A 12,416-nucleotide genomic window follows, 5' to 3' on the forward strand; every position below is an offset into this window, starting at 1 on the left:
TTACCCTTCACCAAAGTTACCACTTACCTATTGTCTATTTAGTGTCTTCCCATCTCCACCTCTCCCCACCCTCATAACCATCAAAGATTGTTTCATTTTGTGTGTAAACCTTTTCATGAGTTTTTATAATAGTGGTCTCATACAATATTTGTCCTTTTGTGAATGACTTACTTCACCCAGCATAATGCCCTCCAGATTTATCCATGTTGTGAGATGCTTCACAGATTCATCATTGTTCTTTATCATTGCATAGTACTCCATTTGGTTTATGTACCATAGTTTATTCATTCCTCTGTTGATGGGCATCTAGGTTGTTTCCATATTTTTGCTGTTGTGAACAATGCTACAATGAACATGGGTGTGCATATGTCTATTCGTGTGATGGCTCTTATTTCTCTAGGATATATTTCTAGGAGTAGAATTGCTGGATGATATGGTATTTCTATTTCTAGCTTTCTAATGAAGCGGCAAATTGATTTCCAAAGTGGTTGTACCATTTTTCATTCCCACCAGCAGTGCATACGAGTTCCAATCTCCCTGAAGCCTCTCCAATATTTGTTATTTTGTTTTTGTTTTTTTTTTTTTTTTTTGATTCCTGCCGTTAATGCTGGGGTGAGATAGTATCTCATTGTGGTTTTTGATTTGCATTTCTCTAAGGGTTGGTGATCGCAAGCATTTCCTCATGGGTCTGTTAGCTGCCTGAACGTCTTCTTTGGTGGAGGGTCTGTTCATTTCCTTCACCCATTTTTTAACTGAATCATTTGTCTTTTGGTTGTAGAGACACTGGATTTTCCTACAGATTTTAGAGATTAGACCTTTGTTGGATTTGTAATAGTCAAATTTTTTTTCCCAGCCTGTAGGTTCTCTTTTTACTCTTTTGGTGAAGTCTTTTGATGAGCATAAGTGTTTACTTTTTAGAAGATCCCAGTTATCTAGCTTATCTTCTGGCATTTGTGTGTAGTTAGTTACGGTTCGTACTGTGTTAATACCATGTATTAGGGCCTCTAGTGTTGATCCTATTTTTTCTTCTAAGATCTTCATAGTTTTTGGTTTTATATTTAGTTGAATCAATCTCTTTTGAAATATAAAAGACAGAAGTGAGCAGAGAGACAGGGGGACCTCATTACCACCAAGCAAGAAGAGCCAGGAACATGTGTCCTTTGGACCCAGGGTCCCTGCACTGAAAAGCTCCTAGACCAGGGGAAGATTGATGACAAGGACCTACTCCCAGAGCCAACAGAGAAAGAAAGCCTTCCCCTGGAGCTGGCACTCTGAATTTGGACTTCTAGTCTTGTAGACTGTGAGAGAATAAATTTCGCTTTGTTAAAGCCATCCACTTGTGGTATTTCTGTTCTAGCAGCACTAGCTGCCTAAGACACTCCCCCAGGGAGGGTCTGAGCTGCAGTGGGGTCTCAAGATTCCCATGCCTCCCAAGCACTCCCTCCACCTCAGCCTGGCACAGGAAGGACAACCTCCCACACAAGTAAGCGCACACCCGCACTGGAACACCTACACAACTCCAGAATCCCAGAGCAGAGCAAAGAGGGTGGGGGAGGAGGTCTCTGGATCAAAGCCTCAGTGCCATCCGGGCAGGTGGTGGCCACATAATTTATTATCCAACTGGAACCCTCTGAGAGTGAGGAGGGGTGCTATTGTTGATCACACTAAGACAACAAGTAAAAATTAGGACTGTCCCAGGCAAACCCAGGCATATGGGGCATACTGGAGCCCAACAAGATGGTCACTTGGTCCCTCTGCTCCCCTTTCTTAGATTGGTGGAGGAACTGACAGGTAGCTGGTAGGGGCAAGCAAGTTCATCCTGGGAGCCAGGGGCCTTGATGAGGGCGCTTCTGGGTGAGAAAAACTCCCCCTACTAGCCCCGCGGTAGCTTGAGCACCTACGCCCTGTGGAGAGAGACATGGCAGCACCAAGGACAGCGACGGTGGCTGCTTGCTCCCCGCCACCGCCCTTCCCCTTGCTGGTGCCGGGTTGGGGCGGGAGCCAGAGCCGCCAACTGGGCCGGATCAATATTTCATGGGGGAAGGGGCTCAGATTACCAGCCCTGGGCCATGCCGGAAGGCGCCGCCTGAGCGCGTGCCCGCTGCCCGCCCTAGGGACTGTCCTAGGGAACCCAGCACACCCGCGGCTCCAGACACAGACAGGGCCCCTCAGAACTGCCTTCCTGGAACACCCTCTCCCCTTCTCCCCTCCCAGGGCAGAGACCGGAGCTAGCCCGCTACACACATTCACAGGGCCACTCAGACACATCACATAGCCAGGACGCGCTCCACAAGGACGACATTCACAGCACGCACCCACCACACCCCTAGACAGGGCACCCAGACATACCGTGCGCGCACACACACACTCTTTGTGCGTCACAGACACATGTTGCATTGAGATGCATTCACCCAAACCACATGCAAATGACACACAAGACATCCACCACACACACTCGCATGCTGCACAAACTCACAGGTGCATTACGCAAAGATACATTCACCACAGACACACACGCACATACACACCCACATGCTGTGGTGCGTGCTGTGAACGTTGTCCTTGTGTAGTGTGTGCTGGCTGTGTGGTGTGTCTCAGTGGCCCTGTGAACATGTGTGGCACTGTGTGCTGTGTGCAAGGGCTGGTAGACACACACACACACACACACACAATATGCCTCCACAGACCCTCAGACATTCTACCCAGGTCCCACACCTTCCTGGTGCCCAGGATGGCCCCCCAGTGTGGGCATGGGACTGGGGAGGGGCAGGGATGACTCTCTCCCTCCCACTTGTCTGCCTTTTCAATGCTCTGGCCTGGCCTTGGGCCCTGTGGCTAAATCTACTGCGTTCTCTGAGTCCACCTCCCTGTCCCCAGGGGGCAGGCAGCCCAAGGCACAAAGAGGTTGGTAAAAAGGGGGGAGCAGGGAAAGGGGGACCCTTGAGACTCCAAAGCTCCCGGCTTTGCTGGTTCTGGACTGAGCTCTGGGGCAGGAGGCTCCCGGGACTGCCTCACCCGTACCCATGGCTCCCACAGCCCCAATGCTCCGAGGTCTCTGTTGTGTGTGGGGACCAGAACTGTGGAGTCAGCAGCTCCTTCCCAAAGGAGCTCCCAAGTCCTGGCCTCAGAGATTAAAGTGCATCTTCCCCTATTCAGACACCCCAACTCCAAGAGCCTCCCACTCAGGCAAGCTCTGGGGGCAGGGGGCACAAATCCCCACCTGGAGGACAATTGTGGCAGGATTCTCTCAAAGAAACCCAAGCCAGGACATGAGGTGACAAGAGGGGAGCAGGCTGGCATAGCAGGGAGGGACCCCCAAATTTGCCAGGTAGGTGGAAGGAAACTTTGAGATTATCTAGGCCAACGAGCCATGTCTCTGATGTCCTTGTGCCACTTGCCAGTTTTGTAATGTCCGCAGAACACTGTGTGCCACCTCAGTGATTTCTGCAAATCCTCGTACTCCTACACTCTTCATTATTTATTTTCTTTAATTGTCATTTTTCACGTAAACACATTTGTTTGAATAGAAACTCAGTGTTGCTTCTGCAAACGGAAAGCCAATATCACTTCTAATGAATAGAAAATGACAGTAAAATACAGTAAAACAAAACTACATTATTAAATTTTAGCTACATGGAAGTTTCCAGCCAAGCCTCTGAGCCTGGCCTGCAATCTGTTAAAAGGGGAGGACAGTGAATGTTCCAAAGGTGTTAAAGACACACTAGCTCTAAACTGATACTTTCTCCCCAGAATAATCTTGAATCTAGTAGAGTTGAAAGAGAACCAACTTTCTCACTATGTGAGTCAAAGTTATGTAATGGCAGGCCTGTGGTCCACTAAAAGTCACCTCGTGTCCCACTGAAGGTACCACCCCCACCTTGGGAAGCTCTAGCTTGTCCACCTCCCGCAGAAGCTCAGGCGCAGTGGCCAGCTGGAGCCCTGTTGACACAGCCTATTCTGGCAACAAAAATCCCTTGGAAATTGCTCCGTTCTTTCCTATTTACAAATTATCATCACACTCACCATCTAACATAAGCCTCACGGCAGGAATTACTGTCCCCATTTTTGAATGAGAAAACTGAGGCTCAGCAAGCTTAAGAGAGTTGTCCAGAGTCATACAGCTAGCACAGGGTAGATTCAGGAGCAGGATACCTGTGGACTCCCATCCAGACGCCTTTTTGACTCTACCTGTGTCCATCTATCCCACAGATGGCAGCCCTTGCTTTGAGTTGGCCCCATGCTGGGTAGTGGAGAGAGAGGGAAGATGGTAACCTGGTACCTGCCCGTGAGGCCCTCAATCCCAATGGCACGCAGGCAAGTGAGTAAGTAGCTGAGGGTAAGAGCTATAAAGAATTTTTACTCTAGAGTCACACAGCTGTGTGTCCCTAGCTTGTCAGTGCCACCTCTCTGTACCCCAATTTTCTCATCAATAAATTATGGATAATAATAGTATCCATCTTATAGGGTGTGAGGATTAAATGAAACCGTTTGCGCTTGCCTACTAACTGAAAGGTTGGTGGTTCAAACTTACCCAGCAGCGCCATGGAAGAAAGGCCCGGAAATCCGCTTCTGTAAAGACTACAGCCAAGAAAACCCTATGCAGCTCAGTCCTACTCTGTAACACATGGGGTCGCCATGAGTTAGAATTGACTCGGCAGCAACGGATTTGGGTTTTTTTGTTTGTTAGTATCTGACACAGAGTAGATGCTCAAAAAACGTTTATTATTAGAGAAGTATAAAGAACAAAATCAATACAGGTAAAGAATGACTGACTAGAGGCAGGATAGGCATGGAATGGTTCTTCATAAGCCAAACCCGCTGCTGTCAAGTCAGTTCCAACTCCTAACAACCCTATAGGACACAGTAGAACTGCCCCATATGGTTTCCAAGTTTGTAAACAGACAGCTACATCTTTCTCTCGTGTAGCAGCTGGTAGGTCCGAACCACTGACCTTTTGGCTAGCAGTCGAGTGCTTTAACCATTGTGCCACCAGGGCTCCTTTGGCTCTTCATACAGGGAAGGAAATGAGTTAAGTCTTAAGGGATGAAAAGGATTCTGGGAGCAGCACTGTTCTGACTGCTCATGCCCTCCTCTTCCCTCTCGCCCCAACTCCAAAGACAGGGAAGAAAATTCAGGGTCTCATCTCCCTATCTCTCTGTTTAGGACTCTGAATTACATTTTGCAGGTTTTTCAGAGCCTGCCCTGAGCACTGCTGCCCCAGGGACAGACAATTTCAGGTCCCCTTTCTCCAGGCGCTGTCCAGGTGGGAGGTTAGGAGCCAGGTCCAACTCCCTGCACCTACCCTGGTACCCTAAGGATTCCAGCTAACAAAGATCCCCTTCTCTGAGGTGGGTACTAAGAGCAACATTTGCATGTCTGGCTTTGTGACCCTTCCCAACTGGCTACTGTTGATTGGACCACAGTGGGCACCTGACCCACTCAGAGACAATCAGATCTTCTCCTGGGAGTTTGGACGTGGATCTGCCAGGCCCAGAGTTCTCTCTCTAAATGTGGCTGGAACTCAGGGACACAATACAGGGACTATAAGTGGCTCAGTACCTGGAAATGCAGAGAAACTCCAGTCTGCAGAGACAGAAAGGCAACGACAACCAGCAGGGAGAAACACAGACACAAGAGGACGCAGAGAATGGTCACTTCAATTTCTCCTGGCCTTTCAGGTCCCGCCTTTCCTGAAACTAATGATTTTCCTGCCCCTCAGTTTCCAGGAATCCCTTGTGTCCTCATAATAAACCCTTCTTTATTACCGAAGCTAGGCTGAGTGGGTTTCTGGATACAAGCAAAGAACAAGTTAAGGCAGGGGAAAAGGTGGGAACCAGAGATACAAAGATGACCAGTCCTGGAGGAAAATAATCACTGTTCCTGAGCTGGACTCGCTCAGGTTAGTGGGAGACAGTGAGTAAGAGATATAGACTCTGTACTTTTGTTGCAGAGGGAGAGTGGGGCTAACAGACCAGGGAGGGGCAGGAGAGTTCAGCAGAGATTTCACAGCAAAGGTGACAGTTGAGTCGGTTTTGAAGAATGAAGGATGTTCTCCAGGGAGAAAGTAAGGGTGGGGTGGGGGAGCACTACAAGCAGAGGGAACAGCAAGTACAAAAGTACAGAGGCTCAAAACAACCTGGCATGTTACAGGAACTGCCAGTTCAAAGTGTGGTTGGGACACAGGGGAGGCCAGGCTAGAGTGGCAGTCCGCACAGATCAAAGGCTTTGAATATCATGCAAAGAAGCAGAGGCCCTTTCCTGTCAGCAATGGGGAGTTCTTGAAGTATTTTAAGTAGGGCGGGAGGGGAAAAACAGGGTCAGTCCTGTGTTTTAGAACGACGGCTCTGGGGCTGCGTGGAGAAAGGACTGGAGGATGCAAGCCTGGAAGCAGGGAGACCAGTTAGGATGCTGCAGCAATGGTCTATTTATTCCTTTCATTCATTGACCAACTCTGTGGTGTACCTACTATGTGCCAGTGCTAGGCAAAACAGGATTCCCAACCTCACAGAGTTCATAATCTAGCAAGAATGAGAAACGATGAAAAAGCAATCCAAGTGTGATCAGTGCGGTGAAGAAGCACAAGGCTGGTGGCGGGGTGGGGGCAGAGATGGCATTTAGTTTCTAGTTTTTAGGCTTCCCTGTGGAAATGACATTCGAGCTGGTATCTGAAGGATAAGTAGGAGTTAGCTGGGCAGCGGGAGGGTTCCAGGGTGAGGGACAGCATGTGTGAGGGTCCTGCACAGAAGGGAGCAGAAGAATGATACAAGACAATACACAAGAGGTTGGGGAGGGCCAGATCACACAGACTCTTGTAGGCTACACCTGTGGCTCTGGCTTTTATTCCAAGGACAATAAGAAGTCTTGGAAGGGTTTTAAGCAGAGAAATGGCATGATCACACATTTTATCTTTAGAAAATGAAATGAAGTGGGGCAAGGACAGAAACAGGAGACCAGTTAGGAGGCTGTAACTGTTGTCTGGGTGAGAGATGACGGTGGCCTGGAATGGGGCGGTGGGGAAGGAGAGAGCCCAGTGGCTAGAGAGAGATTCAGGAGGACAAGCAGGACTTGCTGAGGACTGGCTGTGGGAGGTGGGGGTGAGGGAGAGGGAGGTGTCCAGGAGAACTTCCAGCTTTCCAGCTTGAGCAAGTGGGTGGATGGTGATGCCAGGGATAAGCTGGGGACACCGGAGGCGGAACAAGTTTGGGCGGGTGGAACCGAGGAGCTGGGTTTGGACCTGGGGTTGATTGTCTAAGAGACATCTATGTGTACTCCAGGAAGCAGCTAGACATGTGGGTCTTGAGCTCAGAAGAAATCATTAAGTCAAAAGAGTAAATCAAATTGTCTGGGTGGTGGGGAGGAGAAGGGAGTATACAGTGAGAAGAGGGCCTGGGGGACTTCTCAGGAGCCCTGGGAGCAAGGCTTGGGTGCAGAGTGACCAGAGGCCCTGAGCTTGAAAATCAGGACTGCTAAAACCCAGTTACCTTCTCTTGGCCCCAACGGGCCATCTGGCTTTGGCTACTCTTCTCCTGGCCCAGCACCACTGATTGGCACAGCATTTACCAGCTGAGAGAGCCCTGCCTTTCCCACTACATCTTCTCCCTGGGCAAACTCTTAGTTATCCTCAGACCCAGCTCAGGTGGCCCCTCCTAGGGGAAGACACATGTTCTGCAGTTGGACAACCTCAGTTTGAATCCCAGCTCTGCCACTTGATAGCTGTGTGACTTTGGTCAAGTATCTTAACCTCAATTTCCTCATTTATACAATGGAGGTAACAACAGTGCCTACCTTGCAGGGCTGTTTGAAAATGAGCAGGTGAAGTGTTAACAGATAACCTAGCACATAGTAAGTGCTAAATACACATTACTATTATTAACATCCCACCCACCTCGCACAGTTACTCATGCCCTCCACCTTCTACCACCTCCACTTGGGAACTCTTTGCAGGTCTGTGTCTCCCCTGCCTCTTCCTACCCGCCCCCGCCCCCCCGCCACATATTTGCAGGGCCCAGTGCAGAATGAAAGTGCAGGGCCCATTGCTCAAAACTACGAAGAATTTCCAGTGGCTACAACACAGCATTAAACCCAGCAAGAGGTCCTTCTAAGCTCAGGGCCTGTGTGACCAGACTCATGATTCCAGTCCTGCCCCCACCCTCAGCCAGCCCAGAGTCAACGTCAGTCTCCATGCAATAGAATAAAGGGCCAACAGACACTGAGATGGAGGTTTAGGATTTCCATCTAGAATTTTATCTTATCTTTCAACCCTATTTTATAGTTCAAGGCACTGAACTGCAACAGGGTGTTACCTAGGCAGAGATCCCCCAGCTCATGAAGGACAGAGCTTGAATGCGAACACAGCCAGCCAGCCGGGTGCCAAAGCCCTGCCTCTTGCCCTCTGGCTCCCCAGGAGCTCGAGAGGGCCTGGCCCCGAGGGCTGAGCTTCGTCAACAAGGCTGCGATGCAGCTCAGCCCAGAGAGAAGGAGCAGGCAGGACTGGGACTGGCCCTCTCCCTCCTGGGGCAAGCTACATAAACAACCTGCTCCCTGGGCACCAAGGCTGCTGCACAGGAAAGCGGGTAGGAGATGGCAAAAGGTCACCCATGGTGAGGGCCCTTGACTCCAGCCCACACTCTGGAAATCTGGCCCTGACTTCTCTGCTTAAAACTCTTCAGAGGCTGCCACTGGCCTTGGGGTAAGTTCCCAAGTCTTTAGTATCCTGCTAGACCAAGGAAGTCTGGCCTGGCTGCACTGAGGTCTGCCTACTCTCAGCCCACCCTCCCACTGCCATTTCCTTCCCACCACACTAAGCTTGTTCCCACTGTCACCAGGGTCTCAGTTCACTCTATTCCCCTTCCTCATTCCTTCTTTACCATGTCAACTCCTGGCCCCCTTCATATCTCTGCTAAGATGTTACCTCCTCCAGGAACTCTTCCCAGACTCCTGAGGGTAGGGGAGCACTCTAGGGACAGGTTCTAGAGAACCCCTGGATCCCTCCTTTAACATACATCACCTGCTCTGCTTGGCTCCTCTAGAATTCAGGCTCTGTCAGGGCAGAGCCACCTAGTTCACCGAGGGACTTGGTGACTGACCCCTCCCTCTTGGCCCTGCATGCTTTCTCCTCTTCTCTCCGCTCCTCCCTAGCCCTTTTCCTTGCCCAGGCATCTTGAGTGCAAGGCGTGAGGGGCCCAAATTTGCAAAGGGAAGAGAACCATCATTCAGTAGTGCCTGCCACCTGCCAGCCCTGGCTGGGTACTGTACATCTGTTACAGCACCTTTCAGGTGGGGATGGGGGCAGCGTAGGTATAAATTGTTCCTATTTTCCAGAGGAGGCTATGAGGCTTACAAGTTACAGCCACCTGCCTGCGCAGGTAACAGAGCCTGGAAGTGGAGGATACAGGATTTGAACCCAAGTCTGACTGATGCACAAGTACTTGGTCTCCTCTCTGCCCCAGACCACTTAGTCCTTATGACTCACCATTCCCAGCTAGCTCACCTCCAAAGAGAGTAGTTATTTCTAACCTGAGCCCTCAGTTCACACACACCCCAGCCGGCATGGCTCCTCTGTCAGGTCAGCAAAATACCAGTGTAGGAGACAGCCTCACTGTCAGGGAGAGGACAGTGCAGAAGCCATCCTCTCTCCGAGATCAACACAATGCCAGTGTGGGAGAGACATCCCCATGTCAGCCAAACACAAATGGGGGCAACACCCCATTGTCCACAAAATTCCAGTTCAGGAGACACACCCTGCATCCCATGTCAGCAGAATGCCAGGAGGAGAGACACTGCCACTGTCAGCAAAATACCAGTGTGAGAGACACCTCCCTACACTCTCCTCTGCGTGGGCCCAGACATGGCCTGGGGTGCACAAAGAGCATCCCCCAGGGTTGTGCTCCTGGGGTGGGAGGAGGCTCTGGGCCAGGCTGCTGCTGCTTGGGGGAGGAGTCTGCGGCTGGGGAGTGGGGTGAGAGTTCTCACATGGCACTAATGAAATCAACCACCAGCCTGCCCCCCTTCCCCAGGGACCCTCCAGGCTCCAGCTGATGCAATGCCCAGGCAGGATAATTGTTTTCTTCCCTCCTTAAAGGGCCAGCTGCTGTTCCAGCTGTGTGATATCACCCAGACCCCTGACAGAACCCCCCAAAGCACCTGGGAAGCGAGAAGAAGAGCCCAGAGACTACCAACTTCAGACCTGGGCTCCACAGAATAAAATCCAATTAACACCGAGAGACCTGAAGTGTGAGTGAGCAAAGAGGCAGGGAGCGATAATAGTTAAGACAGTGACAAAGCCCTAGCGCACTAGACCACATCCCCCTCCCCCCGCCCGCCCCCTGCAAAGGGCCCGCAACTGTCTTGCTCCCTGCTGGATCCTCAGCACCTGGCTCCCGCAGGGCTGCCCCAGAGAGTGCTTGGCACAGGGGTAGCCCGTGTGTTCAGCAGTTATCTTCTGAGCTCCCCTGAGTGCCAGGCACGGTACGAAGCAGCTCAAATCCACCATCTCATTTGCTCCTCCCAGGAGACCTAGGAGGTTAGGTCTGTTTTACAGAAGGAGACTCAGAGTCGGGGAGTGACTTTCTCAGCATCACACAGCCAGTAAGTACAGAGCCCGGGTCTGAAGCCAGGTTTGCCTGACTCTGGTATCCATACCCAGCAAAGGATTGAGTAGGTATGGAACCCCAGGGCCGAGGCCTCTAAGCCAAGCAACCTGGCACAGAGGGCAGGGAAGGGGTCTGTGGGCCCTAAACAAATTCCAAAGTGCATAGTCCTTGGTTTAAATACCAGTTTCAGGGACCCCCTCCCCACAGGGCCTCTGCCCACCTCTCCCCAACCAGAGAATGCCCCATTAGGCTCCCCACATACCCCCAGGGACGCTTGGCAGCTGCAGATTACAGACTAATTGGTGGCTGGCAGCACTGTGGGGCTGGCTAGTTAACCCCTTGGTGGCCAGGCCCAACCCAGAAAGGCCCTTCCCTCACCACTTCAGGCCCCAAACCCAAGGCTTCCAGGCTTAAGAAGTCATCATGTGGAGGGGACAGGACCAAAGGGGCAGTAGCCTCCCCCCCACCACCACACACACACACACACCCAGACAACACCCCCAGGCTTGGGGTCAGACACTGACAGCCCCCCAAGTTCCCCAGCCCTAAAGGGCCACATCCAGACAGTCTCCAGGTGCCAGTGCCAACCAGGGATCCTTGTTCTTTGGTCTTGGGTCTGGCACTGCCCACCCCAATCCAGGACCACAGCAGTTATGCCCCCTCCCTGGGTTCCCAGACCCAGGACACTGGGAAGAAACTCATTCCTCAGCACTGGGCTGTCCAGGGAAGGTGATGTGGGAATGGGGTCCAGGCAGCCAGGAGGCCAGTCAGGAAGGATACCCTCCCCCTGGATAAGTGGGTGCCCAGTTACCCATCAATGGTCTTGCCAAGTCTTCCAACACCCTGCTCCCCACCATGGTATTGACCAACTGCTTTTTCAGCTTCCCGGAAGCCCCCTCTTCCCACCCTAGGGCTGGAGTGAACAACACCCCCTTTTCTTTCAGGGGCAGGGGTCCTCTAGAACCTTAATGGCATTACATTTGGAGGAAAGTGTGGCCGATTCTCAACCAGGGCATGGGCAGGAGAGAGAAAGGCAGGCGGCCTCCCAGCTCTCTTTCCAGGAGGAATTTTAAACACTTTCCAAAAATGCCATCCAAGGCAACGCTGTTGAGGATCAGGGCCCCAGGTGCTCTGAGCATCACCAAAGAACTCACGACTCAGCCCCTAACGCGTTTTCCAGGTTTCCCCACACACCCCACGCCCCCTGCACACCTTAGCCCCCACCCCACTGCCATCATACGCACTCTTCTCCTCCCCACGAGCCCCCGCCCCCTAGACCCAGCACACACAATCCCTACGTGGCGCCTCACGGCCGGACTCCCCCATTCCGGGGTGGTTCTCCCGGCACCTGGAGACCGCGTGTCCCGGACCTCAGCAGCCCCCTCCCCACGTCCACTCCCGGCGAGAAAGGAAGGCCCGCCGACTTACCCAGGGGTGCGGTGGTGGTCCAGGTAGGCAGAGGGGCTCCGTAGGCCGAGGCGGCACCGCAAGGCGGGGCAGGTGCTGCCCCAGGACCCCGCCCCGCGGACCCGGCGGTGGGCGCGGCCCGGCCCCAGGCGGGCGGTGGACTTCGAGGGGGTAGGGACGCGGGGCGGGGAGGGGCGGCGAGTGAGGCTCACGGGGGCATCGCCCGCCACGGGCCGGGCAGCTCCGCTCCGCCCGCCTGCGCTGCCAGCTCCGCAGCCGCCACCGTTGTCAGCCGCCGCCGGGTGCAAAGCCCAAGCCTGGGCAGGCGGGAGGCGGGGCCTGCTGGGGGCGGGGCCTGCTGGGCGGGGCCTCAGCCGGGCGGGAGGGGCACGGGAAGGGGCGGGGCCTAGGGGAATC

General features: G+C 52.6%; 1 protein-coding gene across 3 annotated transcripts in view; it reads right to left on the minus strand.

The window, feature by feature from the left end:
- The window catches only part of RIMS3 (regulating synaptic membrane exocytosis 3), a 42,772-nt gene extending 30,665 nt beyond the window's left edge, over nucleotides 1–12,107 (minus strand). The window contains exon 1 of one of the 3 annotated variants that reach the window (XM_049878924.1): nucleotides 12,021–12,107. The gene's annotated coding sequence lies outside the window, so the exon portion shown is untranslated. The remainder of the gene's footprint in view (nucleotides 1–12,020) is intronic. The other 2 variants (XM_049878925.1, XM_049878927.1) reach the window with 2 other exon arrangements.
- Between the last annotated feature and the right edge of the window lie 309 nt (nucleotides 12,108–12,416).

Source organism: Elephas maximus, chromosome 3 (genome assembly GCF_024166365.1).
Source record: "Elephas maximus indicus isolate mEleMax1 chromosome 3, mEleMax1 primary haplotype, whole genome shotgun sequence".
Lineage (NCBI taxonomy): Eukaryota > Metazoa > Chordata > Mammalia > Proboscidea > Elephantidae > Elephas > Elephas maximus.